A 27,376-nucleotide genomic window follows, 5' to 3' on the forward strand; every position below is an offset into this window, starting at 1 on the left:
AAGGAGCTACAATATTCGTTTTGATCATGAGATCAAAGAATTTGGTTACACGAGAAATTCAAATGAACCTTGTGTATATAAGAAGGCTAGTGGGAGCAATGTTGTGTTCCTAGTCTTATATGTGGATATTCTTATCATCGGTAATAGTGTAGACATGATGATGTCTACTAAAGTCTGATTTTCCAGAGTGTTCTCTATGAAGGATCTGGGAGATGCTACCTATATTTTGGCGATTAAACTTTATAGAGATAGAACTAAGAAGTTAATAGATCTTTCCTAGAGCTTGTACATAAAGAAAATGCTAAAGAGGTTTAACATGCAAAATTCCAAAAAAGGTGAGTTGCCTGTCCGAACTAGAATTCATATCTCTAAAAGAATGTCCTTAAACACTCTTGAAGAGAGAGATCGTATGAGTAAGGTACCTTATGCTTCGGTGGTTGGGAGCCTTATGTATACGATGATATGTACAAGATCAAATATTGCATATGTTGAAAAATAAGATGAAAAACAAAAGATCCAATCACATTTAAACACAAGAGATTTTTACGTGAAAAACCCTAAAAGGGAAAAACCATGGCCGTCAGGACAACAGAGGAAAAATATTACTATATAGTAAATTTTACAACTATAAAGTTCAATATTTTCTCTCTAAATTCAAATCCCAATTACACCTATTTCCTAGTTCTCACTGGTCTCTCACAAGTAATTTGTACACCTTGAATAACAAGCAAGTGTCCTATTTATAAATTGTTTTCCTTGTTCACTAAGGCTAAGGTTTCCTTGGCTAACAAGAAGTGAAAACTGACTAATAAATAAAATTACAAACTAAATAGGAAACCAAGTAAGAACAAGAAAGGAACTTATTAGGAAATCTTCAAGATTAATTTGGATTTCTTGTTGAAAATCCCAACAAACCACCAATTCAATGAGAATTCCTAAAAATATTTGTCTAATCTCCAACGACAACCATGACTATCTATTACCAATAATCACCATGACTTCTATCACCAAGATCATTGTACCCCATCATAAAAGGTACAACCACTTAGCCACATACCACTTTAAGATTTTCATGGCACAATGTCGAAAAGTACCTTATTAAAAAACTACGGTGCAACCCCCATGCTTAACTTTCTTGGGAGCTCTTCAACTATCGACATCCTTTTCTATCACACACCTTGCATCACCGCCAAGCCAATGACCTTGTGCAAACTTGTGGACCCATTAAAAGTATCACATCCTTTTTCATGGCAACTCTAGCGGTATGCCATGAGGATGTATCCATCTTTTTATAGGACATCTTCATCTCCTATAAAATTGAGAGATGAACTTCTACCGTCACAATTTTTGGAGCCCTTTGCTAGACTTGCTCCATTAGTGTGACAATTCCTTTTCACATGATTGGATTGTTTGCACTTCAAACATATCACTTTACCAAATTTTTTAGAGCCTTCAGGAGTTCGTTTTGCCCTTCAACACCTTGTGCAACCCATATTGGATCAAGATATCATTGATTTGTATTTACTACAAGCCAAAATTGATCTTCCCATTGAACTTTTCAAAATCAAACTTCATCATACTTGACATATCTTTTGTGTATTAGGCGATTGATAACCAAAACTTTGATACCACTTGTTGAAAAATAAGATGAAAAACAAAAGATCAAATCATACTCAAACACAAATTTTTTTATGTGGAAAACGCTAAAAGGGAAAAATCACGGCTTTCAGGAGGATAGAGGAAGATATCATTATGTAGTAAAGTTTACAACTACAAAACTCAATATTCTTTTTCTAATCTCAAATCCCAATTATACCCAATTCTTAGTTCTCACTGGTCTCTCACAAGTAATTTACACACTTTGAATAATAAACCAAACATTCTATTTATAAATTGTTTTCCTTGTTTACTAAGGCTAAGGTTTCCTTGCCTAACAAGAAGTGAAAATTGATTAATAAATAGAATTACAAACTAACAGGAAACCAAGTAAGAATAGGAAATAAACTTATTAGAAAATCTTCAAGATTAATTATGATTTCTTGCTAAAAATCCCAATAGCATACACTGTCAGGGTTGTCAATCAATATCAATCAAATCTTGGTAAGAGTTACAAGATTGCGGTGAAACATATTCTGAAGTATTTGAGAAGAATTAAAGATATACATATAGTATATAGAGATTGTGATATCCATATAAATGGATACACAAATTCGAATTTTCAGTCAGATGTTGATGATTGTAAATCAAGATCTAGTTGTGTTTCTCTTGAATGGTGGTGTTGTGAGTTGAAAAAATTTTACGCAAGAAATCACAACAAATTCAATCATTAAAGCCGAATATGTGACAACATGTGCTGCTGCTAAGGAAGCTATTTGAATTAAAAAATTTGTTTATGAGGTCTCGCTCTTACCTAGAAGTATGAAAAGGTAAAAATCATCATTTTTTTTTTCTAATTATCTATTCTCAATTCGGATGCATAATCATGCATTTTACATGTTTGATGTATTTACTCAATTAGTTGGGCTTTGTTTGGGAAAAATCTAGCAGTGGAAAGGAATGGAAACGGGTGTGATGGTGTTAGATCGGGTTGCACAAACCACACACAGAAATGAAGGAAAAAAAAAAAAAAGGGCATAGAGCATTTAACGTGGTTTGACCTCAATGCCTATATCCACTAAACGAAATCAAACAGAAAATAGAAAAACTTAAATACCTTTCCTATCCTCATTGACTTCAGATAACTGGTCATTCACACCTTAGAAACTCTGGTTATTGTATCGTGGGACACACTTGGGATACACAATCACATTAACCTGGTTACATATCACCTCACACATTACTAGTGCAATCTATCAACTACTAAACTAAACCCCAAGGATATGTAGGTCATTCAACCTTCTATTAGTTGCTGGAGGTGAGTGATCAAGGAAATACTAGACTAATCCACATGCTAATAGAGAAAGCTATTGTGGAAATGACTGTTAAAGGCCTTCCCAAGTTCCTCAAGTCTCCTTGTCTTATGAGGGTTGGGGAAGTGTTGCATTTGTTCATAGCCATCCCTTTTGGTTGTTGTTGCAAGCATACTGCAGGGCAGAATGTTTTTCAACTAGAGATGCAAAGGTTCAATTAGAAGGTCGGACAAACAACATATCAAGCTTTAATTCCATTTTGTGGGGGATTTAGAAGGTCTTATGTTTTATCATAAAGATGGATGCAAGTTAGATACTGTGTTGCTTTTTGCTAGCAGTTTATGTCAGTACTGTTATCTTCTTCCACTTTGATTCGCACCTTCTACTTAGGAAGGCACAATGCATCATACAAGTCATGTTTAGTTATGATTCTCATGTTGGTTGTGGGGGGATTGGGGTTTTGTTGATATCTACAGTTTCCCCTTAAACATAATCATTAGAAAATTTTCAGAATTGTGTCCGCGACAAAATTCAAAGAGATAGTTCTGTAAGCAGAAAGAACTACTGGATGGGTGCTCATGAATCGGGTTGAAATGTTAATTTTTTACCGAGATCAACACAATGAACATTGAAAATCATTAATAAACACAATCATATTGCATATTTAAAATTTTAACCAAACAGAACAACTCTCATTTTGCAATGTTCATTATGTTGCATTTTGCAATTTTAAATTTATAGAATGATAAAACATTCGTCACAAGCTCTGAAATGGGCTTATATATGTAAAAATAAAATGGCTTCCTTTTATACAACATTATTCAGAATATTCGTATTTAATTTTCAAATATTATTTACTCCTCTTTTTGCCTTATTTCTTTGGCCCTGCTCTGGCATATATAGCTTACAATTCAATGCTCCTTTGGCATTTGTATGTTATATTATCATATCTCAAAGACATGCATCCATGAAACCACAATGCCAACAGAACCTACTTATTCAAATTGTTCAAACTGCAGTTACAACCACGAAGAGGATAAATAAATATAACTAAACAATATAACAAGCTTTAGGCTTCGTCGAATATTACTAATCATTTAAATTGTTGTCCAAGTATGAGAGAAGCGGCTATGCATAAAGTCCAAGCCTGAAACGTGGAAATGAGAGTAGTTTTGGTGGGTATCCTCCCTTTGTCAGTCCTCAACACCATGGCTTCATACACTGGCCAAGCATTGACAACCACAAAGCCAGCAATGAACATTTGAACGAACAATGGCTCCATGTGTCCTGACCCACCTTTGAGAGCGATTTCAATGAACCCTAGGAAGAATGCCGCCAGGTTGATGATTGCAGCCATTGCCAGCGACACGAACATGGGTGAATGGACTCCAAACTCGAAGGTTCCTTGATCGTACCTCTTGCCTTGTTCATTATCCACCACTTTGCTTGTCAGGCTGAACCCATGTGTGGCTATGCCCAGCCGCTTGAAGCCAAACTCGGCCGACCCAAACAAGAAGGATGTCACCCCCCTCACCATCCACATCCTCTGATCACTCCACCATCGTTGAAAGCTCCCTCCAGCCACCACGAAGTCTAAACAATCCTGCCCATAAGCCCCCACAAATAGAAAAACGTACACGAGGAACCACTTATCCCAGATCTGCAATGCAATGCAATATTAATGCAGTACAAGTATAAGTAAGGTAACCAATGTATACCATACCTCTGGGAAGATGGAGACGCCATTGAGGAGAGTGAGTTGTGGGACGAATGCATATATGGTGGTTGGTATTGACGATAAAGGCCAGAAAGCATAGTGGGCATAGCCTAATCCCATTATTGGCCCCATTTTCCTGGCCCCAAAAGTTAGTGGGCAGTATTTTGAGAATCCAACCTCGAGGAGGCCAACGGCCCATCGCTTAGTCTGGTTCAACGCATCAATAAGGGTGATGGGGATGTCCCCCCAAAATGCAGGTCTATTGGGATTACAGAACACAGCCTTCCATCCCTCGCATTGTAGCCAAAAACCAGTATGATAGTCCTCAGACAAGGACCCATATCTGAAGCCCAACTGCAAAAATTTTTTTGGGCCCAATACCATTATTTTCTTTTCCCTACAAAAGCTTGTTCTATAATGAAAAAATGGAGATTGCCTTACCTTAGCCCCCCAGTTGCAGTTGGTTTGCTCTTCATACTTGCAGTTTGCTACATGGTGCGCCAATGCCATTACTGGATGGGCCTATCCACCACATGGTCCGGCCTAAGCTCGGGGATCTCAGGGTCCACAAAAGACAATGGGCCTCCAAAGAAAACCCGACGCCAGAAAAAACATCCTGTCCCAACATAATATGGGCCTGCTAGCCCATCGAGTCCGACAGCATTGATTTGGTACAAGCGTTTAAACTCGTTGGCGTAGATATCATGCGTGTTAATCCCATGAAAGTGTTGAGGGAATTGAACGTACCCTAAATTAGGCTTGATTTCGGGGTCAAAAAAGAAGCATAGCATATTATGGGGCGTTTTAGGGTCATTGGAGTACATATCACAATCCAAAGTCAATATTATGGGTGCATTTGTCATAATGGTTGACACTCGAAGCTGTGCATTTAACAAAGATATTAGAAGCAAACTATAGTATTACATAATTTTTGACAAAGATATTAGAAGCAAACTATAGCATTACATAATTTGAAACGGTTGTCCTATGATTGTCAAAATCAATACAAGGGCATAAAATGCATTTTGCTTGGTAGGACAATCATTTTATATTATCAAATAGAACAAAATATCAATATTCCTCTACAAAATCTATCATGTTCTTAAAATAATAATAGTAATAAGAAGAAGAAGAAGAAGAAGAAGAAGAAGAAGAAGAAGAAGAAGAAGAAGAAGAGAGGTGGTATGCATACCAGGGCATTAAGGGCACCAGCCTTGAAGTGATGGGAAGACATTTTGCTCTTCTCTCTGGACACATACACCAAATTTGGCATGGATTGCCCTGTTATGTCCTTGTCTTTCATGGCCTCTAGCAACACCTGCATTGTGAAATACAAGATGAGCCACTTAAGCGCCCCCCCCCCCCCCAAAAAAAAAAAAAAAAAAAAAAATTGAAATACAATGACCCAAATCTAATTCACTATGCCAATTCTAATTCAATTAGTTATTTTGGTCTTTGGGAGAGTTATTTGAAGATTGAATCCAATTCATTTATGATAAATTAATTTGAACTAAATTGAATTTCTTTTAAAAAAATCTATCTTAATTCGATGATTCAACTTATGATTAGTGGCATTTTTGTAAAGTAAGGTAAAATATAGAGGTATTTTTATCAAACAACATATTACTGTTTATTCAATTAGAAATCAAAAGACGAGTGTTTGAAATTAAATTGAAAACTTTTTTTTTTGTATAAAAAATAAAACCAAATTGACTAAATTCATTTTAATCATTGCATTTGGTTTGATAAAAAAAAAAAAAATAACAATGAACTTAGAGTAAACTTGAATTATAGTAGGATGATCTTGGAGGGTAAATTCTTTAGTCCATTTGTTAAACGCTTGGCGTTCTTGTTCGCAAGTGATGAACTCATCTGGAACTTTTCCTCCCTCAACTATGTTCTCCACCCTTACCTTCATGCTTTTGTATATTGTCTGTAATATGAACAAATAATGTTCAAATTTGAAAGATATCAACATAATTAATATGAAAAAATAATTAATGGTCACTAAATTGATCACAAATTTCATAATCCTCTAATCAAGCTTACCAATAATGGAATGTTACTTCCTTTTGCTTGATTATTGATTTGTTGATAAGAGAAACTCTAGAGAGAGAGAGAGAGAGAGAGAGAGAGAGTATACTTTCAAGCATAAGAAACAATTCAAGTGACATATGCCCACAAAAACTAACTTCTCTTTAATATCTTGTTTGTTAATTTAGACATGTCACAACTTTAGAGTATGGCTCAAAATTGGTTGAGTCTATTGACAGCTGGTATGAAGTTCGTAGACTATCGGCTAAAGCCATTTGATCGTTAGGTCGAGCTTGTCCTTAATCAGTTCTATGTATAATTCAGAGTTTATCCCTGACAACGACGCCTCAATCTTCCTCAGATGATCAATGTCCCCCTTCAAGGAGGCGTTCTCCCTTTTCATCTCCTTCCTCTCGCTCTCAAGTAAAGAGACTCGTCTCTCGAGCTCCTTGATCTTGTGCTCCAAGTCCCTCACCTTATCCTGCAAGTGTAGAGCTTGATGGACCATCCAATCGTTGTTAGCCTTGTCCTTAATTAGGTTAGCTAGAGCTTTGACATAGCCATTACCTGTCAAGCCAAAGGTTAAATATGTTAAGTCACAATAATAAGGAAAATGCTAAAAGAAGAAATTCAAATCCTTCCATACCTCAGTTAAATATTATTCTGCCGCATCTAGTTGGCTCAACGTATCTCCTAAATACCTCGCCTCGTCTCGTGGCATTATTGAGGTATTCATCAACCCCGCTGCACTGCTTGGCTCCAAAATTGTATTAGTATCCAAGAACCCCAGGATGACCAAAAACTCGTGCCACTCTACTTGTTGGCAGCCAGCTTATGCCATTCCCTGGAAAATGGGGCCCAGATTAGGGAAAAATGACGGATGTGCCCAATTCTCTGAAACTAGTATTCTTTTCCCTAGTTGTTCCATCGACTGTGGAAAATGTAAATTGCTGACAACCTGAATTTGGTTGTGGTGGCTCTCCAGTTCTGCTTGGGCAACACTATTTTCTTGAGCTTCCCATTTTTCTTGGGCATCCGTAATAGCCGCTTGGGCCCCTAGGCTCAGTGGAGATGGATCTGGAATCTGTCCTTTCTCAATAGTAGCCCCACTAGTAGGAGAATGGGTTGGCGAAATATCTGCCATGGAAAAATTAAGGAAATCCTATGAAAGTTGGTCAGTGGAAGTTCCCACACCATCTTTCTTGGCCCTTTTATTCCTTCGGGCCTGTAAAGTCTCCTTTCCCTCTGTTTTTTTCCAAAAAAGGGGCCTGAGAGGCCGACAGTTATGTCCTCTAAAAGGCATCCTGTGCCTGTCGCTCTACTACCTGCTATTTGGCTCGAGTCACCATTTGAAGCCGCCTCATATTTTCATATCCAAAAATTGAATAATTAGTGAAATTATGAAATATTAATATCAGAAGAGCATCAAAATGCAGAATAAAAAGATAAGGGTTTGGGTGAGCACCCTTAGGGTCTGCCTCCCCTTCGATCCCTTCATCCTCTTTGGCAGCGTCTGAGTCCCTAGTAATATCCACATCTTTTCATCCCCCTCATCTCTTTCTCTCATTCTCATTTCTTTCCTCATTCCCTCTCATTATCAAACAAAGATGGTGGCAGGGATGCGATTGCCTGAGTTTGAGCTGGTTCTAAAGGACCTGCGCCATTATGCCTTTCAACAACCATCCATCCCGCCTCAATAAGGCATGCATCATTTATTAAGTTTGCTAAAACAACTAGGCCTCATTTGGCCAATTTATTGACATCATCTTGGTGATCCTTTACCAATAAATCTACATCTGCCCAATTACATCTCGTGCTCCTAATTCTCTTGGTGCGCTAATATCACGATGAACCCTAGTGTCCAGCGGGTGGTGTGACCACTATCCACCTAGTTTCAAAATCATTTATTTTTTGAGATCTGCCCCCAAACAATTGAATTTTAAAATGAGTCATCTTGAGGGACACGAGTTCTTTCTCCACTCGAATAGTGCAACAGCTATAAAATCTGTGCAATAAGGACGTCGTGGGTTCCACCGTTTGCTTCTTGCATAAAATAAAAAATCCTGTTAATACTGCCCAGCCATTCGGATGCAACTGGGCTGAAGCTAATATCTCCTCCCTAAAAAATTGCATCCTAAACGGCTGCGAGGAAATCCTAAGCCCTACTCACAAGCTATTTAAATGAATTGCTACATCTGCTCCCTTAAAAGTGGTAGTCAACTCCTTTTTTTTAGGACCTCTCGGCTTCCACAATTTAGGGATACGAAAAGATCGCACATGTTTGCCTCTCACAAATGAGGGTCTCATCTAGGGGGTGATGGTAATATTAATAGGGGTTAGATCGAAATCCATTTTACCTCTAAGAGTTAATTTTTTTAGGAAAAAGAGCGAGTCTTCCAAAGAAGTAGAAAACTCCAGGGGCTGAGAGTAAGTAAGGCTCTTTGGGATAGTAAGGAGTCTTCGGGAGCTCTGGATGACTCAGACTCTTTAAGGTAAAAATGTGGCCCATTCAGGACCACCCACTATTTATAGGCAAAGCCTTCAGCATGCTAAGCGTCGTGAGTCCTTGGGAGACTCTCCCCCGATGAGCCATCCTACACCTACTTTATTCTACTATTCCCTTCTCCTTTTAGCTTAAGGAAAGAGTGGAGAGTTATTGTTGTGGGGTGCCTTAAAATTTTCCTAAGTTTCAAAACATCTTTCCTAAATATGTCTTTCCTTGAGAGTCTCCGGGACAGCAGCCTCCCAGACCCCTGATGGGTCATCAAGATCGACTCGATATGCATTTTGTCCCAAGTCCAAGGACACCATTTGGGGTCTCCAAGGCCTAGGTCATCTGGTGGCCTGAAGCCTCTTCGGGGCCACTTGGAAACAACCATTGGGGTGTCTCACCCTGAAGACTTCTCTAAGCCCTTCGGGCTCATTTGATGGGTCTCCCTGAAAAAGCATTCTAGCTCAACCATGGGCCTCACTCATTCATCTATAAATATGTGCCTCTTCAAAGGCATTCAGATCTTTTGCCCAACCTTCTGCTTAATTCATTTCTCAACCTCTTTGGTCACTTTGTCTCTCTCTCTAAAACCCATGTAGGAACTAGAATACAACAAAAATGCCCCATCGGGACACTGACTAGATACACATATTTACATCATAAGCATTAGACAAATAAGTAGACATTTGTCTCAAACCATTTTTTGACTTAGGCATCGGAGGGCTCGAGTGGGGGAGTCTTATGTAGACAAAAGGATACGGGAGTTAGAATTTGAGGTTGGAGATAATGCGTACCTAAAAGTGTTACCTTAGCATTTGGAAACAAGAAAAAGGGTAAATTGAGACCTCGATTTATAGGACTCTATCAAGTAATAGGGAGAGTTGGACCATTGGCTTATCGTCTAGAACTTCCTGCAAGCCTGTCCAACATCCACGATGTTTTCCATGTGTCTCAACTTCGAAGGCATATACCGGACTCGACCTAGAAAATTTGAGTAGAAGTAATCGAGCTAAGCAATAATTTAACTTATCCAGAGTTGCCTGAACGTATCTTGGATTGTCGTGACCAAGCTTTGAGGAATAAAGTCATTCCGTTAGTGAAGATTTAGTATAGAAATCACACCGAGGAAGAGGCTACGTGGGAGCTTGAAGATACGATTAGGGAAAAATATCCCCAATTGTTCGAGAAAATGGAAATAAAATAGATTTTTTTGGTGATTTTCTAAGGAATGTTATAAAAAATTTTGTGAAATGAAGAGATGATTATGAATAAAGTATTTATTTTAAGGTGATATAAACTATTCTTGGTAAAGGTGACCATTGGTAAAAGCTACAATGAGAAATTCTGGGAAAGATACAACATGCCTAGTAGGCATTTCTCGTATAATGATGCAAATTTGGGTGATTACTAAGAAGATTAGCAATAAATGTATGGCCAAGGTATCAAGGTTATTCACTACAAAAAATCTTGCGTTAAAAATCCGTCGCTAAATAGTTTAGCGATGGGTTATTTTTCGTCACTAAACTTTCCATCTCTATTTAGTGATGGAATATTCCATCCCTGAATTTAGCCCTAGTCGCAAAATGGCCAGCCCCCGCACGCGCGCCAGCCCTCCTTCTGCTTGCCACTAGGTTGTGCGCTGGTATTATTCACTACAAAAAATCCTGCGTTAAAAATCCGTTGCTAAATAGTTTAGCGATGGGTTATTTTTCGTCACTAAACTTTCCATCTTTAATTAGCGATGGAATATTCTGTCGCTGAATTTAGCCTGGTCGCAAAATGGCCATCCCCTGCACGCGCGCCAGCCCTCCTTTTGCTCGCCACGAGGTTGTGCGCTGGTATTATTTCCCAGCAATAATCCTTTAGCTGCCTGCCCTTTGAATCGAATCCCAACCTCTTAGGAGGAAGTAACGTGCATGAACCAACCGAACTGGAAGCTTCCTTGATTATTAATTTGCATAAAATATATTTATAGTATTTTCTTCCAAACTTTCCAATATTACATTTACACTCCAAAATTTTCTAAACTTATTTAATGAATATTATTTTTAATATTTATTAATTTTATTTCATTACTAATTTAAATAGAAGTTTATAAATTATTATATTAGCAACGAAAAATTTTGTTTTTATTTTGAAGTTAATTGGAATTTTTATAAATTTTACATTTAACTATGAAAACTATGTGGGGAAGCTCATAGTTTAAAATTTTTTAAACTAATTAATCGAATTAAATTAATTAATTAAAAAATAAATTATTTGAATTTAATTAAATTAAATGAGTTAATTGATAAATTTAAATTAAAAAGATGGGTATCCACTAAAGGACAACATATTATTCAATTATGTACTTTTACGTATTTTTTGTAAAGTCACTTAATTTTTTTTTATTTAATTACACTTCTTTATTTGTATTTTTAAGTTAATTTAATTTTTATATCTTTATTTTTTAATCAATTTAACCCATTTACTTTTGATGTAATCAAAGATAAATATAATAAAAAAATTAAAAATTAAAGATAAATACAAGTACATAGATGTAATCAAAATAATAAAAGAATTAAGTTGTCAAAAAAAAGATAAAGTATATTTGATTAAATTGAGTCAAAAATATAAACTTAATTGCTAAAATGTGAAATTAAAGTATGAATTTTACATTAAATATAAATTATGGATTTTTTTAATTTAAATATAAAATATTCTAAAATTTTAATTTTAAATTTTATTTATTTATTTTTTCTTTTTAGCGAAGGGTTGGCCCGTCACTAAAATTTAAAATTTATATATATATATATATATTTTAGCGATGAGTCAGCTCGTCACTAAAATTTAAATTTATTTTTTGTTTAGCAACGGGTTAATCGTCGCGAAAATTTAAAATTAATTTTTTTTCTTTTTAGCGACAGGTTTGCCTATCGCTAAAATTTAAAATTTTTTTTTTTTTTTTTAGCGATGGGTTTGCCCGCCGCTAAAGTTTAAATTTTAAATTTTATTTTTTTTCTTTTTTAGCGACAGGGGTTCTGTCGCTAAATTTAGAGACAAAGATTTTGTCACTAAATTCCATCACTAAAACTTGTTTTTCTTGTGGTGATTATAGTTGCAAGTTGTTCGCCAATTATGGATAAATTGGTTAAGCAAAAATAAAAATTTTGAGGACAAAATTTATTTACGAGGGATAGAATGTAATAGACATGGCGAAAATTGAACCGGACCGGCGGTTCGAACCGGAACCGGACCGGCCGGAACCGGACCCGGAACCGGCCGAACCGGAACCGGACCGAACAGGCGAAATTCGGTCCGGTTCCGGTTCAAGGTTCCGCGGAACCGGAACCGCCGGTTCCGGTTCCACGGAACCGGCCCCCCTCCCCCCCCCCGAACCCCCCCCGTGCGCGTGCGGCCGTGCACGGTGCACCCCCCCCTCCCCCTCCCCCAACGGTCCAATTTGGACCGTTGGAAAACCCCCCCCCCAACGGTCCAATTTGGACCGTTGGACCCCCCCCCTCCCCCTCCCCCAACGGTCCAATTTGGACCGTTGGAAACCCCCCCCCCCAACGGTCCAATTTGGACCGTTGGACCCCCCCCCCAACTTTTTTTTTTTTTTAAATTTTATAAATCCTATCTATATATACCCCTCCCTCCCCTACTCATTTTTCACACACTCTCTCTCTCTCTCTCAAGTCTCAAGCTATTATTCTCTCAATTTTGTCTCTCATTTAATATTTTAATTTCAATTTCTTCAATCTTCTCATTTTGTTATTTATCAATTTATTCAATTATATTGTTAATTATTTATTACTTGTTACTATATTATTTTATCATTATTATATTTTTTTATTATCATACTTTTTTCAAAAAAATGGCAAGTGAAGGTAGAAATGTTGAAAATGTTGAGTTTGAAGCTCAAAATTTTCAAACACAAGAGAGTGAAACTCAACAAAAGGGAGGTGGAAAAATTTCTACTTCTGATATTTTTAATATTCATTTCAAGAAAACACCTAAAGGAGATGGTAAATTTGATGTATCTTGTAATTATTGTAATCAAGTATACAAATTCAAGCAAGGAGGTGGATATGGTACTTTCGCCCGACATTTGCAAACAAAGCACCCGCTCAAGGTTGGATTGAGCCGCGATCAAACACAAATATCCGGGTTTGCTACCTCTTCAAACTCTCCTCAATTATTTCATTATAATGAAACTAATTGTAGGTCTGGTTTAGCTGAAATGGTAGCAATTGATCATTTATCTTTTAGTTTTGGTGAAAAATTAGGTTTTACTCGATTTTGTCAAAACTTTGTTAATCCTAGTTTTAAATCAATTCCTAGAAATACTTTGAAAAGGAATTTGTTAAAATTGTTTAAAAACTCAAAAATTGAATTGATAACATATTTTCAAAACAATAATATTAATGTTTCTATTTGTAGTGATATTTGGAGTGATCATTGGCAAACTCATTCATATATGGGTATTACTTGTCATTGGGTTGATGAAAATTATGTTTTACAAAAAAGAATTCTTGCGTATCGATGTTTTGATGAAAGTCATAATGCTGAAAATATTTGTAGATTAATTCAACAAATTTTACAAGAATATAGATTAGTTAATAGAATTTTTTCAATTTCTTTTGATAATGCATCGGCTAATACTGCTTCTATTAATGAATTGAAAAGAATTTGCCAACCAAATTTTGGTGGAAGATTTTTTCATGTTAGATGTGCATGTCATGTTTTAAATTTATGTGTTCAAGATGGTATTAAGTCACTTAATTCTTATTTAGATCCAATTAGAAATGTTATTTCTTATATTTGGGTACACCCTCGAACTGCAAAAGCATGGGCACATTTTTGCACCTCCAATGGTCAAACCCCAAAACGTTTTTCAAAAGATGTCCCTACTCGTTGGAACTCAACTTTTAAATTACTTAATCAATCTTTTGAATATAAAGATTTATTGTGTTCTTTTGCAGCAAATTATATTCCACAATATCCTATTTTTCCAACTATGTGGAATGTTTGTAGTTCAATTTTGAATATTTTACGAATTTTTAATGATGCTACTCATACACTTAGTAGTGTTTATAAACCAACTTCACATCAATTTTTAATAGAAGCAATGAATGTGGCCGGTGTATTAATGGAAGGAATTAATGTTGAAGAAATTTGTCATGCTGTTTTAGAAATGAGAGAAAAATGGTTACGTTATTATCAATTTATTCCTGAAATTTTTCTTGTTACTATGGTATTTGATCCTAGGTGTAAATTTGATGGTTTAATTGAGTGTTTGTCTAACTATTATTCGTTGTTAGGATTAGAAAATAATGAAGAAATTGATGTGAATATTATAATTTCTAAGGTTAGAACTTTATGCAATCAATTATATGAAGCATATGTTATTGCTCCTAGTAGTGAAGAATCATTTCCATCCATGGCTCCGCATTCCTCTTCCTCCCAACCAATGAATGGGGTCATAAATTTTTAGATCAAAGGAGGAAAAAACCTAGATCGAGCTCACATTCGGAGCTCGAAACTTATCTAACCACAGTTTTTGAGTTTGGTGATGATACAAGTTTAAATTTTGAAATTTTGGAGTGGTGGAAAAGGCACAAGGAGACATTTCCAACTCTTGCAATTATTGCAAGTCAACTTCTTGCAGTTCCAGCTTCAACTGTAGCCGTTGAACAAACATTCAGTAGTGGAGGCAACATTTTGGACGAAAGAAGATCAAGATTGGCTCCAGAATCATTGGAAGCTCAAGTTTGCCTCGATGATTGGGAAAGAGCTAACATGCGACGTCAAGAAGAACTTATCCATTCATCATCATCTGACGAATGGGTTAATGATGGTTCAACAACGGCGACTTCCGACTCCAATGAAGATGCGTAGGATCCAAGTCCATATTTTATTTTTTTTCACATTTGTAAAAATTAATTACTTGTATTACATTTTTGTTGTAATTATTTTTTAATGAAATTAAGTCTAATTCTATTTTTTATTTTTTATTTTTCACATTTGTAAAAATTAATTACTTATATTACATACTTGTTTAGTTGTTTTAATTATTTTTAATGAAATTATTACTTATATTTCTTCAATTTTTAGTAGTGTTTTTTTATTAAAAATATGGTTGAGAATATTTATATTTACAATTATATTTAACAATTAAAAATCGAAACCAAACCGAACCGAACAACGGAACAAGGACCAAAATTGAATACAACAATATTTAAAAAAAATTAAAAAAATTCGGTTTGAACCGGAACCGGAACCGTTGACCGAACCGGCTCAAACCGTTGACCGAACCGGTCCAAACCGTTGACCGAACCGGCACGAACCGGAACCGGAACCGAACCGTCCCAAACCGCCCTTGGGCGGTTCGGTTCAGGTTCAAAGATTTCTTGAACCGGAACCGGCGGTTCATGAACCGGAACCGGCGGTTCATGAACCGTGGCCATGTCTAGAATGTAATACCCAAAACTTTTGGGTTACTTTTGAAATAAGTGTATGGGAAGAAATACGAAGTTTCAAAGGAATCGGTATCAGAATAACCCGAGAAAATGATTGAATCATCTAGAGGGAATGCTCGGGAGCTTAGATACCTAAGAAAATAGGTATGTCCCTAACGAACATATTGAGATATGATTTATGAGATTTAAAGAAATCAGATCAAAGACAATTTTTGATATAACTTTGGATCAGGCTGAAAAATTGAATTGTCGTAAAGGGCTTCCAAAAATTCAATGAAACCCTTAAAAGAGTCAAATTTGGCTTGATAAACAACCTTTAAGTGGTTTTAGGATAAAACAAGGGGTTTCGCAATCAAGGTATAATTTCGAGCCAAAGTATAATTTTTAATATTTTTTGAGGGAGGTTGAAATGAAGTTATTTCTGAAACTTCAAGGGGGTCAAATGAGAATTTTAGAACATGAGGGTCTCAATGGAAGTTGTGAAAAGACTAGGGGCTTCGTGGAAAGTGCTGAAATGGAATTTTTAAACTTGAGGGGGGAAAAAGTGAAATTTTTGCAAAGCTTGGGCAGCCATGGCCGACCAAGCTTCGACCCCACATCCCTTCACCGAATTCGACCATGGGAGACTCGAGGGAGTGGGATGAGGGTCCTCGGGGCTAGGCATAGGCCGACAATCGGCCTTGTCATCGACGGAAATGGCCAAACTTTTGGCTGAAAGTGGCTGAAATTTTAGGGCCTTGCAAATGGATTTTTTGGGGCCCGTATTGAGGTTTTGGATCGATCTAGGACAAAAAGAGGTGCTAGGGACCCTAAAATAGATGGCCATTAGTGTTTTGAGGCTGGATTTTGGCTAAAACGTTTTAGCCGAGGGTTTTCAGAGTTGGGACTCAAAATTCTCTCATTTTGGGATGAATCGAGGGATAGGGATAAGAGGCTTTTGTTCTTGAGTTGGTGAGGATTGTTTCTGAAAAATTTGAGGGTTTTCGTGTTGATTTGGTGAAGTTTCAAGGCTTCGTCGGAAAAAGAGGCAGTAGCCTCGGTCGAACCTTTAAACCTCTAATTGAGGCATCTCTAGTCAACTTTTCAAGCATCTAAGTACACCATCGGGATCGACTAAGGCTGTAGATCATCCAGGAGCAAAAATCCAGAAACGCCGGTGTGCCAGAGCTAGAGAAGAAGGCTGAAGTGTGGGTCACATGCGTTGGCTTTATGCGCACAGGTCACATGCGGTGCGTGTGGGACATGTAATTTCTGATTTTTTTTTTTAAATTTCTTAGGAAAATATTTTAGGATTTTTGGTGGAAAAATATTTGGGAAAATAATTGAGTAGGTATTTATTTTGGAATATTAGAGAAGAAAAATAAAAAGAAAATAGAGAAAAATGCAAGAAAATAATGAAAAATGGGTTTTAATGATTATTTGAATAAATATAATGGATAGGGTGATTTTTGCGAATTTTGAGGTTTGGCAAGAAAAATTGAGGCAGTGCACGCTTTTTGAGGAAATTTGAGTTTGTATCTAAAGGTGAGTGATTTTTTCCATAAGCTTATATATATATAATATGATTGTCTATGTTGTGTATGATAGTCATGAAAGTGGCTAAGTTATATGAGCATTTTGTCATATCTATGTATGTATTGTTGCATAGTTATTCATGATATTTTATTCAGCATGATATTATTGGCAAATTAATACTTGTGTTGGCATGTGATGTTGCCTTGATAGTGTAGCTGGAATTTCTTAAGGGAAATTGATGGAACAACGTTAGGCGTACGCCGTAAGCAGCTCGCGATTATTGTCTAGGGTTTCGTGTCGGGCTGGTGGGCTATGGAAGTTACACTAGGGCATATGTTTGTTCATGTCTATGCATCACTCATTCATGATTATTTTTACCATTTCTTAGAAGATTCACCTTCTAATGTTGGACATCTGTCCTTGGAATATTCCACGTTCCAAGCGAGACTTGTGGTCGGAAGCCAAAGGGGTGATCGATATAATACCCCATATTTTTGTGAAGATGCCACGTATTTTAAGTGAGTTTAAAATATCGAAAAATATGTTGGAAATGGAAACAAGTGACCAAATCAATCGTAGGGAGTGCCCTAGAGCTTAGATACTTGAGGATAAAGGTATATTTTTGACGAGCGTCTCGAGGCGAGATTTATGATGCTGAAAGAAATTAAATCAGATATGATTTTTCAATTAAGCTAAGTTGTAGCCTAAAATAGCCGAATGATAGTGAGAGGCTTTGGGAAATCGTACATATCGAGTAATTTTGAGTTATTAATTTTGAGATTTTAAGTATCTCGATAAATTTGATGTTTGAGAGTGTAATTGTAATTAAAGAATTATCCAAACGAAATAAGGATAAAATTAAGAGCTTATGTGATAAAATATTAAAGTTGAGGACTTGAAATAAGGGCCAAAATGTTATTTGGGAGAAGTTGGGGAATTAGGTTGGATTTCAAAAGTTAAATCCATTATAGTTTTGGATTTGAAAAGCCATTCAAATATATCTTTGAGTCTTTGGAGTCCATGGCTTAGATTTGTGACAAGTGGCATAATGTGATTGGTTGAAGAAATCTATAAAAAGGCACCATGGGTTGTTCTCAAATCATTCCAAGTAAGTTTGAGAGTTGAGGCACTCTAAGAGGAGGAGCTTTCTCTAGAGAGAAAGGAGGAAGTTCGGCAAGAAGGCGGGAAGAAATTGAAGGAGAAGCCGGAGAAGAACGAGCCTCATCGGAGTTACGAGCCTTCGCCGGAGTTCGCCAAAATTAGTCAGAAAAAAAGCGAGGTAAGTCCCATTTTTTTTATAATCCTGTAGAGGGGGAAGAGAGGGTCGCTTAGGTTCAAATGGGAGTCGAATCAGAGTTAAAACGAGGGAGATATGGTCGAAATATGAAAATGACGCAATGCTGTTCGAATTCTGCTGTGCAGCGCGTGAGTACACGCGCCGAAAGTGGCTGCGTGTGAGGGCCCGTGGTCCACCTTCCTAGGGCATGTGATGGTGCGTGAGACCTCATTTTTCCATGAAAGTTTCCAGTTTTGTCCCTACTTTAGTGCCCTTCAACCCTATATAAAAATATTTGAGTTTAGGTTTATTAAAACGTGTGTTTTCTACAGAAACCTAGGCCATTTGTTGTGAAATTATACTGTCGAAGAGATAAACCAACAAGGTGAGACTCCTATACTCCAAATTCTATTTTTTATTCTCTTATGAGATACTTCTACTGCATGAGACGTGTTTTGTGAAGTTCTTATATGTAGACTCTTGTTATTCTCTTACGTGAAATCATGTTGCATATATGAAATGTATTTTTTCTAAAAAATATATGCTATTGGCTTTTTAACTGTTGCATTTATAAAATTCGTGTGGCCATACTGTTGTACCTATTTGTTGTTGGCCGTGGGCAAAAGTCGGATATCCCCCGAGAGACGCTATGCGTGCGCTATCGAGAAAGATCTCGTGGGGAAAATCGTGAGTCTAAGGAACAACGGATGTCGTGCTTGCATGAGTTCTATGAGGTCGGGCCGAAGTGGCATGGTTAAGGACCTCCCGAGAGGCGCTATGCGTGCGCCATTGAGAAAGCTCTCGTTAGAGGAGGCTGACGTGTTCACGAGGCACTTCAGAGTAGTTCTCGTTGTCTTCTCATACATTTTATACCTGATCATGCATCAATATAAATTGTTTTTGGAGTTCCTCACTAGAAGATTCATCTTCTAATTGGACTATGTCCCTGGAATATTCAAACGTTCCAGGTTCGACAAGCGGCTCTAAGAGAAATGAGGTAGCTGAAGAATTAGCTTAAATTACTATTTGTAGCATGATTAGCATATTTTTGTTTATGTGCGAACCTATGTAATTTTGGATATGTTTAAGATGTTCAGTTATCACTTGATGATATCCATGTAATATATTTTGTAGACGTCTTGAATAATTTTATGATAAATAAAATATTATGGTTGTGAACCATATCAGGTTCGATCTAGCTTCCGCATTCGAGATTTTAACTCCTGTCTTAGCTATTCGATTATTGGGTTTGTTAAGCTGAGAATGTGAAAATTAGGGTTTTTGGGATATTATGTGATGTATGACAGCTATTGTGATATGAAAAATTTTTATATTCCCGAAATCCTAAGTTATAACACGCTCGAGAAATTTGGGGTGTTACAATCGAGGCATGAGTATGATGGAGGTTTTGTGGGCCCCAATGCCAGGGCCAGGACCAGTTAATTAGATGGTTTTGTATTTAGTTTATAACTATTGTCGTATGATTTTAACTGTTATTGTAATATTATGTTGGGCAAACAATATGTATGAACTTACGTATGTTATGATTTTCAAGGTTCTGATCTTGTTTCTGCTTATGTTTAAGTATATCATTTTCTTAGTTTTGTTTTGGAAGTGTTATTCTTATAAGATATGTTGAGGATTTTAGTATGATTGGTATATGTAGAGATAAAAAAAAAAAAAATCCTAGCATATATAAACACAATGTCTTGGAGAGGCCCGGGCATTACAATGCACTTTTCACATGACCCTTAGAAGAGATTGGCTATTAAACTTCAAACCACTAGAGGGAGGTAAGGTGCTTATGGGGAATGATCGATCTTTCAGAATTATTGGTATAGGTTCTGTTAGATTCAAGCTATGGGATGGGTCTAAAAGAATTCTTGATAATGTGAGGTTGGTACCTGACCTAAGGAGAAACTTAATTTCATTAGGCATGCTGGACTTAAATGGGAGTTCTTATAAGTCTGAAAATGGCATCTTAAGAGTAATGAAGGGGTTTATGGTAGTTTTAAAAGGTCTCTTGAATCAAGGATTATATATCTTGCAAGGAAAAGCCATCTCTAGAGATGTTACAATCTCATCTTCAACAAATGATGAGACTACAATTTGGCATAAAAGATTGGGCCATAGAAGTTCAAAAGGGCTTGAAAAACTATGCAAACAAAGGATTTTGGATTTTAGAAGAATCAACACCTTAGAATTTTGTGAATATTGTGTTATGGGGAAATCTCACAGGCTGCAATTTACTACTTCAATACACCAGACTAAGAGTATCTTAGAATAGATACACTCTGATTTGTGGGGCTCTCCTCAAGTACCCTACTCCTTATCTGGTGTTCAATACTTTATCTCATTTGTTGATGACTTTTCAAGAAAGGTCTAGGTTTATTTCTTAAAACATAAAAGTGAAGCTTTTGAAAAATTTAAGGAATGGAAGACCTTACTTGAATATCAAACTCGAAAGAAGATAAAGTTTTTAAGGACTAATAATGGCCTAGAATTTTGCAGCAATGAGTTTTCTAATTATTGCAACCAAATAGGTATAGAGAGACATAGGACTTGTAGTGATATCCCATAGCAAAATGGTATTGCTGAAATGATGAATAGGACCATCCTCGAAAAGGTAAGGTGTATGCTAAATGAATCAGGTCTAATTAAGAATTTTTTGGTTGTCTAATTAAGAAATTTTGGGTTGAGTCTGTAGCAACTACTTGTTACTTAATCAATAGATCTCCATCTTCTTCCATTTAGTTCAAAACACCAAAACATTTATGGACATAAAAACTACATAAGATTTCTCACTTAAAACCCTTTGGGTGTATATGGTATGTCCATAAGAAGTAAGGGAAACTAGATCCAAGAGCCAAGAAGGACATTTTTCTAGGGTATCCTAAGGGAACTAAATGATATAAACTTTGGCTGATTGAGGACAAGAAGGTCATCATAAGTAGAGATGTGGTCTTTAATGAGTTCATGTTCACTAGACCTAATCTACTGGAAGCATATCATAATAAGAAACTTGATCATTTTAAATTTAAGGTGGAGAGATGGACCTCCAGGTGGAAACTTAGATGATTCAAACTTACAAAATTCTTAGGACAATAGTATGGATCCTATTGATAACTCACACAGATATACATATAGTGTATTACCTGATGTTAATAGTGATTCATCTTATTTGCCTCACACTCAGACGTCCATTAGTGGTCAGGATGATCTAAGGAATTATTTACTATCTAGAGATAGAGTAAGAAGAGAAGTAAGACCACCAACAAAATATGCCTATGCTAATATTATTGCATATGCACTAAATATTGGAGACTCTATCGAGTTAGATGAACCAGTTACATTTAGTGATGCCTATAACTATAAGGATAAAGAAAATTGGTTCAAGGCAATGCAAAAGGAGATGGACTCACGGACTAAGAATAATACTTTGATTCTAGTACAAAGACCTATTGATCAAAAAGTAATAGGTTGTAAGTGGATTTTCAAGAGGAAACCTAGAATACCAAGTATGGAACCAACACGGTTTAAAGCTAGTATAGTTGCCAAAGGGTATTCATAGGTAGAAGGAATTGACTATCATGAAGTCTTTTCACTTGTGGTAAAACACACTTCCATAAGATTGGTTTAGCCATGGTAGATCTGTATGACTTAGAGCTAGAATAATTAGATGTTAAAACAACATTCTTACATGGCAACTTGGATGAAAGGATATATAAGGAAATAGCCTATTGGCTTTGTGAAAAAGGGGACAGAGAAGTTAGTATGCCAACTGCAAAGATCATCATATGCTTAAAACAATTTCCAAGACGATGGTACAAGAGATTGACAGATTTATGTTAAGAAAAGGATATAATAGATGCAATTTTGTTCATTGTGTGTATTTCAAGCAGCTAAAAGGAAATCAATTAATATATTTACTGATCTATGTAGATGACATGCTTATTGCTTGTAAAAACAAAGGAGAGATTGGAAAGTTGACAAAGGCACTCACATCAGAATACTTGGTATTGACATTTATAGAAATAGAAAGAAAGGTATATTGAGATTATCTCAAATTGGTTATCTAAAGAAAGTTGTAAAACTATTTGAGAAGAGTAATTGCAAACCTAACACTACTACTATACCATATCATTTTAAGCTATGTTCTGTTAAAGAAGATTTACCTAAGGATGAGGAAGCATACATGAAAAGGGCTCCATATTCAAATATTGTGGGAAGCCTTATGTATGCAATGATTGGACATAACTTATGGAGTAAGCTTAACTAGCAGATTTATGAGTAAGCCTTCCAAGGATCATTGGAACGCTGTTAAATAGTTGCTACGATACTTGAAAGGCTCAGTGAATAGTGGATTGGTGTACAAATCAAATAAAGATGTGGTGGAAACAACATAGAAGGATATTGTGATTCAGATTATGCTACAGACCTTGACAATAGGAGATCATTGACCAGTTATGCATTTACCTTTGGAGGAAACTTAGTGAACTGAAAATCAAATCTCCAGCACATTGGGGCTTTTTCCACAACAAAGGCTAAATATATGGCTCTTACAGAAGCCATAAAAGAGGCCATTTGTTTGTAGGGGATCACTCAAGAGTTGGGAATAAAAGACCTAGTAGCTAAGGTGTATTGTGACTCTTAAAGTGCATTACACTTGTCCAAGAATAGTGCATTCCACGATAGAACCAACCATATAGATGTTTGGTTACACTTTGTTAGGGATATTATAGCTAAGGAGCATGTCAAAGTAGAGAAAATCTCAATTGAAATCAATCCAGCAGATATACTAATTAACCAAATTAATTCTAGTGGCCAAGTTTGAGCAGGCATTATCCTTGCTCAATGTACTCCCTACTTAACAAGGTGAGTGATGCAGGTCCCCTAGTCAAATCCAATTAACAATTTTGAATTAAGGTGGAATTTGTTAGAGTATGACTTAAAATTGGTTGAGTCTATCGACAACTGGTATGAAGTCTGTCGATTGTTGCCTCAAGCCGTTCAACCGTTAGGTTAGCCAGTCGACGATTGGAAGCTCTAAATAACCATCTTCTAATTGTAACTAACTTTCAACCTAAAAACTAACGAAGCCAAGATTTTTTTCTATATATATGGGATCAGAGCATGTAAAAGTAGACAACGAAGAAGCTGTTGTTGTATCCTATTTGCTAATTGTAAATCATTGGGTTGAGAGCAAGAAAGAGAGTTGTGAGTGCTGGGTTGCTCGGGAACGTTGTACTTTGTGAGATCTTGGAGGGATACTATAAGGTTTCTTGTGAGTGATCTTTTGTAATTGCATTAATTCATATTCTAGTGGATTGACTAGGGGAAGAACCCCTGCCATGATATAGGATTTTTCAAAGGAGTCGTAAATCTAGTGTCCTTGTGTATGTGTTCTTTTGTTTTTTTTTTTTTTTTGTAATTTTATTCTTGGTTTTGTATACTATAAATTGGTCATGTTGTTCAACACCTAAAAGATTCAACGACATATATATTTATATGTATTTCTTATCTGATGCTTTCAATTATGTATCCATCTAAAGTACAACTCAAAATAGCATAAAGAAATGGACAAAGAAAGTCTAATATTAAAATATAGACATTATGGGTGAGAGTTGCTGATAATATATATATATATATATTATGAATAATTTTGAAAATAATTATGCTCTTAGATTCCTCGAACAGTTTATGCAACAATTGCAAACCTTAATTTTCATAGATCCAATAATGAAAATATTTGTTTTCTTTAATACTAGAATGAATCGAATCCTATTAAGTATTTATATTCTCCCTAGGCTTGCTAAAATATCTTAATTATCAAATCACTCAGACATTGATCGCTTTTGATTGACATAATTTACGCTTTACTATCTACATTAGCTAAACCCTTTCTTGCCTACCCTTTTGAACTAGTATTTTGTTTGTTACAACAAGCAAAGGCCTTCTCGATCGAGATATCAAAGTTGTAAATTTCGATCTTCATTTGCTACACAAAGTCCTAACTTCTTACCTATTTCCATTTAGGGCTATCTCATATCTTTATCTATCGTCAAATTTCTCGTTTGAAGCAAACATTCTTCCATATATTTTACGACCTTGCCTTGAAAGTGCATTATTGACCTTTCCATCTCAAACATCCAAATATTTTCACACGTTTTTTACTTTAAAATGTACATCTTAACATTGCACTTCCACTGTGTGTGTAGAGAGAGAGAGGGAGAGAGAGAGAGAGAGAGAGAGAGAGCTCAATTATTGATAGAAATGGGAGAGGCAGGACTGTGAATACTTAATTGTCGGGTTGTGAAGTATGAAGCAGAACTGAAGACATAGAGACAAAGACAGATGTGAAGTAACAAAGCCACTTGCTAACAACAGCAGTTGTGGCACTGAAATGATAACAACCCTACAATTCTAGGGTCCCAACCCAACCTCTTAGTAATATTTCCTTCTATTTTGAGAATGGCCGGTTGTTAAAAGGACTGTTGGTTACTTTAAATAATTGCAAATTTACAATTCTAGGGTCCCAACCCAACCTCTTAGTAATATTTCCTTCTATTTTGAGAATGGCCGGTTGTTAAAAGGACTGTTGGTTACTTTAAATAATTGCAAATTTAGTGATAATTATAGAATATTTAATCGTAAATAATAGACAAAAGAGACGAGAGTTAGAATTTATGTAGTGAGATAAAGGCATGTATCGGATGGGATTGCTTTTGCTTACTAAAAATTGAATATAAAAAAAACATAATTAATTAATTTACTATTTAATTTAAATGTGTTTAAATAATTAATTTACTATTATTTAAAAAAAACAAAATTTTCAAAACATGAAATACACTACAAAAAAAAAAAAAAATGTGTTTTCAATAATTTCAAAATAGACACTCAAAACATAAGATTAAAAATGAATTCAAAACTTAAAAGTGAAAACTAAAACTCGAAAATAATAATATCTTAATTTTTAATTACTCATTTATCTTAATATACTTAATACATCTATCATCTTTTTTACCCAAAAAAACCCCATTAATTAGAATGTTTTTTTTTTTTTTTTTCTATATTTAAAACTATGTGTGGACATGCAGCTGTCCTCTCCTGTGCTTTGAGATCTGAGAACACCTTAGAAAGTGAACTTAATTACAGGGGTGAAGGAGAGGAAGTCAGATTATACTTATCTTATTTTTTCTATTTCCACTCTAAGTTTGAAGTTTGTGTTGGGGGAGAGATGTCGTAATGGAATGAAATGAAATAAATTAATATGCTCCCTAGATGGGTATATATAAGGAGAGGGAGTAAGATTATATTTATCTTAATGAAATAAATTAAGATTATATTTATCATATTCAAGAAACATGTTGTCACCTTAATTTGTTCAGTCTCCGAGGATTGACTGTAATTTGATGCGAAAAAAGCTTCTGGGCATCTCTCCACAATCTCGTTCTTCCTGCAGAAGGGTATCCAATGGCTTGCAAACCTGGCGGCCTCCATGAACGCAAACAGAGTCAGCTGGGAGCCGCCGTCGTCCGAAACATACACCGAAATCTTCTCCGGCGGATAATCGTAAGCCATCACCGACAGGGCGGTGTTCACCACGCTCATTGGCGGCTCCTTGTAGGGGTCCGCCGTGCATATGAAGATGTCCAGCCCCGGAAAATCCCGTCTCTTCACCACTTTCTCCAGGTTTTCCGGGAAGACGCGGCGGTGGACTGGGCGGAAACGGAAGGACTGCGTGGAGAACCACCCGAACGCTAGAACCAAGTCGGCGATGAAGAGGGTAGCAGAGGTGACGAAGGAGAGAAAGGTGGCGTAGCCCAGGGCCGCCGCTGCATGGCGGCAGAGCACGGCGAGGATTGCGCACGTGTAAACCAGTGCGAACACACGGTTGGCAAGCGTGCGGCGCGAGGTCGTGAGCGTGTGAAGAAGAAGGGGCTGTTTGGCTGTGGCATACTCCTCCATATCTCTGCTCTACGCCACTGGGCGATGGTCTGATCTCTCCCCAAGGTCTTGCATGATTGATATTTATGGGCCTTCTCTGAATTATTTCACACGAGTGGTGGAGATGGATGCCACAATACACGTGAATAAAAATTATAAAAATTAAAGGCCTTCTCTGAATTATATACAAATACGCCTTCATAAAATTAAATAAATATTAGAAAAACTAAACAAGAATAATATACTTGGGACAAAATTTATTTATTAAAAATAGAATTAGAATCATGTAATATTTTCGTTCACTTATTAATAAGAAAAAACTTATAACTATAAAAAGGTCATTATAGTTAGGCACATGTAATTTGTTTTACAAGTTTGAGATTGTTAATCGAAGTAATATTCAATCAGAGATGATCTTCTATTATATTATTTAATTGATCATAATACGTATTATATATAGATGGGTATATATAAAGTATGTGCTACGACTCTTGAGTTATAGTAAAACGAGTCCTAAATAAGGGGCGTTTATTAAATTCTAGTGGCTCGTAATTGTAAAAATATCTTTGTCACATCATTCTAATGATTATAATTTTTATAATATATTTTTTAAAAAGTAATTTTTTCCATAAATTTAGCTTAGTAAGATGGTTAATCATATCTAATTTTAAACACAAAAATGTATTTAAAGGCATTAATATGATTCTCATTATTTATCAAAAAAAAAAAAAATTCTTCAATGCTATTGAAGTAAATTACACTTGACATCTTTGAGATTTAGCTAATGAAATTACAAGAAGTATCCTTTCATTATATCTTACTATTAAAAATGTGTTAAATTAACCACTTAATCCTATTTTTTTAAATTCTCTCTTCTTAAACATGAAAAAAGAATATTGTTGATGGTCAAATGTCAATCATTGGAGAGCATCAGAGAGGTGATGGTTGTGTCTAGCAAATTTAGTGATGATTGGGTTGGAGAGTGAGAGCAAAATAGAAAGAGAGAGATGAAGAAAAAGGGAAATG

At 36.0% G+C, this 27,376-nt stretch overlaps 1 pseudogene; it reads right to left on the reverse strand.

Annotated features, from left to right (window-relative positions):
* Nucleotides 1-3,839: 3,839 nt before the first annotated feature.
* Nucleotides 3,840-26,389, reverse strand: LOC127813661 (cellulose synthase-like protein G3; annotated as a pseudogene).
* Nucleotides 26,390-27,376: the final 987 nt, after the last annotated feature.

This window comes from Diospyros lotus, chromosome 11, assembly GCF_014633365.1.
Source record: "Diospyros lotus cultivar Yz01 chromosome 11, ASM1463336v1, whole genome shotgun sequence".
In the NCBI taxonomy this organism is placed as follows: Eukaryota; Viridiplantae; Streptophyta; class Magnoliopsida; order Ericales; family Ebenaceae; genus Diospyros; species Diospyros lotus.